Source organism: Pinus tabuliformis, chromosome 7 (genome assembly GCF_031772625.1).
Source record: "Pinus tabuliformis cultivar Carrire ecotype Pingquan chromosome 7, CPIR1, whole genome shotgun sequence".
NCBI lineage: Eukaryota > Viridiplantae > Streptophyta > Pinopsida > Pinales > Pinaceae > Pinus > Pinus tabuliformis.
Window position 1 is genome coordinate 2,008,872,935 of NC_142293.1, and position 5,913 is coordinate 2,008,878,847.

At 42.7% G+C, this 5,913-nt stretch overlaps 1 pseudogene; it reads left to right on the forward strand.

Moving 5' to 3' along the window:
• Positions 1-4,216: 4,216 nt before the first annotated feature.
• Positions 4,217-4,633, forward strand: LOC149256541 (putative sugar phosphate/phosphate translocator At1g12500 pseudogene; annotated as a pseudogene).
• Positions 4,634-5,913: the final 1,280 nt, after the last annotated feature.

A 5,913-nucleotide genomic window follows, 5' to 3' on the forward strand; every position in this document is an offset into this window, starting at 1 on the left:
AGGGTTTTGGCCATTTTTTGTCCTAGGTGCACTAGAAGGCATCCTTGGAACGAATGTCCAATGCACTCTCTAGAAGTGTGTTTCATCTGTGAAGAATACCATCCTACAGATCAGTGCCCTTCCTTGCCCAGAATCAAAGCTACATATCAAAGAGCCAAGAGAGCCACTGAATCACTCTGTTATATGAACCAAAGGAGGCCACATGGACCCATACCCTACCAGCAGGAACTACAAGGGACACCCGAGACCTATTATGACCCTTACCAAGCCACCTTCATGCCTTCTTGGGGTCCCCCTGCTCACCCTTCCTGGTTCACACCTCCTCCTTATTCCTTCACAAATCCATATTATGCCCAACCAGCTGCTCATTCGTTTCACTCTTATGCTCAGCCACAGCCTCAGTGGAATGCACCTTATCAGGAGTGGAGGCCCCAGTACAACTCTCATCCCGCTCATTTTCCTCCACCACCTGCTCATCCACAACCATCGCCTCCTCCTCCACCAAGGCAACCCCAAACGCCTACCCAACCTCAATGCCTTCCATCTCCATCTCAATTTCACACCTCCACTCAGCTACCCATACCTCCATTTCCAAAACCCTGCAATGCAGCAGCTCAACCCAACTGCAAAGCTGAGGCACAAAATGTGCAAATGACTCCTTTTGAGCTCAATGATGTTCACCAAAGCTCAGGAAGAGTGTTGCAAAAGAGAGAATCTATTGACAACATTGAAGGACCACATCCAGCAAAAGAAGATTCAAGAGATGAGATCAAAGAACCATGGGCTGCACTTGATGAAGAGAAGAGATCAGAATCAGAGATTGAGAAAGCTTCCTCATGGTTACCATCAAATCTTCCATGTATTCAAGAGAAAGATCAGCAAAAGGAGGAAGATGAGAAAGTCATGATAGAAAGTGACATGAAGAATGATCCAGATCAGCAAAGGGACCAAGGATATCAAAGCTATATTGAGACATGGTTCCAGACAGTCACTAAGTTGCAGCAGTACTCTCTTCTTCAACTATGTTTGATCCCTTCAAAGTCAGATCATTTGGTCTCTGAGATCTGGATACCTGTCAGAGCATGCATTTCGAGACTCCACATCATTTTTTCTCTAATCTCGATGTGCACATGGCTCCATTGGAAGTATTATTATACTTGAAAATGATTTTGTTCTTCAAGTAGGGTAGGGTAGAAAAAAAAGAGAAAAAAGAGAAAAAAGGAAAAAAAAATGAAAAAAGGAAAATAGAAATCTAAGGTGAAAACCTCCTCGGAGGCGCCTTAGATTGGCTCACTAATTGAAAACCTCCATGAGGCGGTCAATGGGTTGAAAAAAGAAAAAAAGAAAAATGGGATAAGATCTTTGGGTGAAAACCTCCCTTGGAGGCGCCCAAGGCAGGCAATTAGGGTGAAAACCTCCATGAGGCGCCCTAGTTGTTTTTCAAAAAAAAAGAAAAAAAGAAAAAGAAAATAAAGCTAATCTCCATTTCATGTTGCAGCAATGACATTGCAGGTTAAAGAAGGACATTTCATGACAGGAGGAGCACTCAAATCAAAGACAAAGGAGTTTTTGTGCCTTCTACAGGAAGTTTCGTATCTTCTACAGGAAGCTTACAAAAAAGCCAAATTGATCTCCGAGGAGGACCTAAAGGCTTGGAATATGTCCATGAGGCCTACCCACATCCATGTTTCCATTCCTCACCCCTTTTCCATCATTTTTTCATGTCATTATGCTTCTTTCCTCAAAACTGTGTCTTCTACAGGAAAGCTCTGAATTTCTACAAGAAACATCCTGTAGAACCTTTGGACGAGCCAAATCCAATTTCAAAAGTGAATCTGATGGTGGGAGCCTATTGGTTAGGCCTGCAAGCACTTGTGTGTCCATCCCTTGCCTTCATCCATCATTTTTTTCACCTCCTTGTGCTTCTATAGGATCTTCCTGTAGAAATTGTGGGAAACTAGGCATGCATTTCAAAAAGTGGTTTGGCGAGCATGGTAGCTTCCTCAAGGGTTCAGAAACCCTCATGCCATCTTCCAACTCCTCCTCCATCATCTCCATACCTGCATCACAAGCAAAATTCATTTTGTCATCCCATGCAAGCACATGCAAAAAGCCTTGAAGCAAAAATACCTAGAGCCAAATTTGTTTTTGCCATAACCTGAAAACCATGCATCCATTTGACAAACTGCTTTATGGGGAATTGTACAAGGTTGATGACAACATGCCTGAGCAGTTTCATGCAATTCCGGTGCACGGTTTCCAAGAAATCAGCCTCCATCACCATCAGCCATTTTTGCATTTTCTCCATAACCGTGCATTCGTTTCAAAACCTGTTTCATGGGGATATGCATGTGAGTGATGGTAACCTACCCAAGCAGTTTCAGCCGATTCCGATGCACGATTTCCGAGAAATCGAGCTCTGAAATCTTCAGCCATTTTCCGTTTTTCTCGAAATCCGTGAATCCATTGATAACGAATTTGCTATGGGCGATGCATAATGATGATAGAAACATGCTCAGAAAGTTTCAGATCGATCCGCTTTGGCGTTTGGGAGAAATGTCGAAAACAAGTTCTGGTTCGGGGAAGATGCAACAACAGCAGCTTGAGTGTGGAGATCTGAACGTGGAAACGATTGTCTGGAGCTTGGATACGTCCAGAGGACACCTGCACAGAGAAAAAAACAGCCATGAATCATCAATCAAGCCACCATGCAACCACATCAACACATGCATGCAGCAAAGCTTCACAGCAGCCAACTGACTTTCAGGTACGTGACAAAACCGATTCCTCTGTTTGCATGAATCTAATCTGAACATTGCATGAATGAATGAGATGGTTAGGATTAAAAAAATCGGTGGCCAGCTAACTAGCCACCCACATCTAGTTCAACAGCACTTGGTGGGTGAATGAGACACGTGCGCTTAGCCATGCACGTGAAGAAAAAAAACGGACAGTGTTGGTTGTTTAAACTCCAATGCAACGGGTGGATGAGATCACAGGCAGAGAACACACAGTCGACAACTGCAGTTCATGATGGCACAGCAATTGCATGGGCTAGCACACATATGTGCCACCTCACCCCAAAAATCACGTATGTAATCCGAGCGCTCAGCTGAAATTCAAAGGCTGTTGTTCATCTGCACTTGCCACATCGTCAACTGAAGTCTGCACAATCTATTAACCTGTCATCCTCCACCAAGCTTTCTCGGCCACATTTTTTAACCCACCTATGCAATCACGTTCTACAAGAAACGGGAGGGTCTTCTACAGGAAGTATGACACAGCGTTTTGGAATAAAGAAACCTGAGCTTTCCCTCATCAGATTTGGAGTTCCGAGAAGGGTAGGCTCGGAAGCACTCTTCCACGCATGATATATATTTTGAAAGGTGGTGAATTGACTATCTGGAGCAGGAGAATTAGAGACCAGTTTGCCTGTAATTCTCTTATAAAGAAGGCATATGCAGCTGTGAGAGCCAGCCTATGGATGTAACTTTTAAAATTTTCATATCTGAATTTGCCCTGAGAAGAAAACTTGGTCTCTGTCCTCTCTCTGTAGAAGCAAACTCTTCCTCTCATAACCAGATAGCTGAAGAATTCTTAATGTCCTTCAGATCTCTTTCTGCCAAAGAAAAAAGAAGAGAATAGAAGAAAAAACGTGGTTAGGGTCTTTTGCATGCATGAACATAATTGTTAAAACAGAGTAAGGTATCATATCAGAATTTTATGCAAATGATCCAGGATTGTAAAGGGATTATGTCACAGATCCAAGCTAGTTTGGAGATGTCTAAATCGAGAACAGGAGAAGGAAAATATGGTGCATTTCCTGCGTCCCAGACTATTACAACAGCTCTCATTATTGCAGCTTGGTACTCTTCCAATATTGGTGTGCTATTGCTTAACAAATGCCTATTTAGTTTTTTTGGATGCAGATACCCAATATTCCTCACAATGTTGCACATGTGTGCCTGTTCATTTTATGGTTTTCTGGCAATTTCATGGTTAGAGATTGTACCAATGCAGTTCATCATCTTCAGGAGACAGTTTCTTGAGATATTGGCACTGAGCTTCATTTCCTCCTTCTCGGTTGTTTGTGGCAATATTTCTCTACGCTATTTGCCAGTCTCCTTCAATCAAGCTATTGGGGCAACAACTCCCTTCTTCACAGCAATATTTTGCATTTATAAAAACATGTAAGAGGGAGTCTTCTGTGGTTTATATGGCCTTGGTGCCTGTGGTATTTGGCATTGTTATTGCAAGCAACAGTGAGCCATTATTCCACCTTTTTGGCTTTTTGGTTTGCCTAGGATCAACGGCTGCCAGAGCATTGAAATCAGTTGTTCAGGGGCTCCTGCTTACCTCTGAGGCAGAGAAGCTTCACTCTATGAATTTGCTCATGTGCATGGCACCAATTGCTGCGCTGTTATTGCTTCCTATTACTCTTTTTGTGGAAGGTAATGTAGTAGCGATTGCTATTAAAAAAGCCATAGAAAACACCTTTATCATATTCCTGTTGCCTGGAAACATGACCATGGCTTATTTTGTGAATTTAACCCACTTCCTTGTTACAAAACATACGAGTGCCCTCACGTTGCAGGTTTTAGGAAATGCCAAGGCCACCATTTCTTCCATATAATTGCATGTACTTGCACACTCATAACAAGGCTGAGAATTTAACAGGAAAAGCAGCAGGCCGTGAGGGAGAAGAGCAGAAAGGAGGAGAAGATGAAGGCTGCCACAACACAGTTCAAGGAGAAGGCATCCCCAGCCAAGCAAGCAAAATCAGAAAAAATTGTTTCTACAGGAAGTTAGCAGACTGTTTCTACAGGAAGACAGAGACTGTTTCTACAGGAAGCCAGCGAACAGTTTCTACAGGAAAGTCTGAAAAGCGGGAAGCCAAAGGAGAAATCGGCCGAAATGCTAGCCAAGGAAGTCACCAAGGCCATCAAAGACAAGGGGAGAGATTTGGTTGCTCAGAGGATGAGCAACACTTTCAGTAGGGGGGTGATGATGAGCCCCAACAATGTACAATTATTTGGGCTCATTCAACTTCCTACTTTGACTTAGTCCACCATTCTCATTTGTTTATTGCATGTTTTTGATTATTTTTATGTTAATAGAGTGAATTTGGTTAGTCATTATGCCAACAAGTCTAATGGGTGCTTTGTGTAGCCTTGTTGGTCAACTTGGAGACAAATTTGAAGGTCTTAATGAGCACTTGGCAGCCAAATTCGTGGGAGAACAAGCTAGAGGATTTGTAGGAAGGTGTCCCCCTCATTTATGGGCCCTTACCTCGAATTCTCCACCATCAGCTCGGAGTTCAAGGGCCACCGAATCAATCAGCTCAAGGGCAGCCATGCAAGTCAAGTTGGACTGCTGTTAACTCCAAGTCTTGGGCAGCCAAGTCCCTAACTTTTAGGAGGACTATTGGGTCCTCAAATTGTATAAATAAGAAGGCTTGGGGCCTCATTTTGGTTAGCTAGTGGGTAGTCATTTTGTGTAGCTAGTTAGTCAATTTGGGGTTAGCTAGTTAGTCAATTTGGTTAGTCATGTTGTAGCTCGGTTTTTGCTCCTTGTAAGCCAGTTTTGGCATGTCATTAGATTCATGATTATTCAATAAAGACAGGCAGCTTTTGATCCAATTCTGAGTTTTTAAGAGAGCAACAGACCTCCTCTGTGTTGTAATGTTGTTTGCATTTCGTTTCAGCACTTTGAGTTTTACTTTCACATGCAATTTGAATTACAGGTTGTTAATTTAGTCTTTTTCATGAGTTTAGATAGGATTTGCTTATGGTGAATTTGTTTCCAGTTGCTTAGGATAGAAGAGGATAGATATAATCTATTGGAGCTCCAGCAAAAAGGTTGTTAAGGCTCACTGCCATCTCTCTTAGGGATTGGGGTGCAGTCCATAACTAA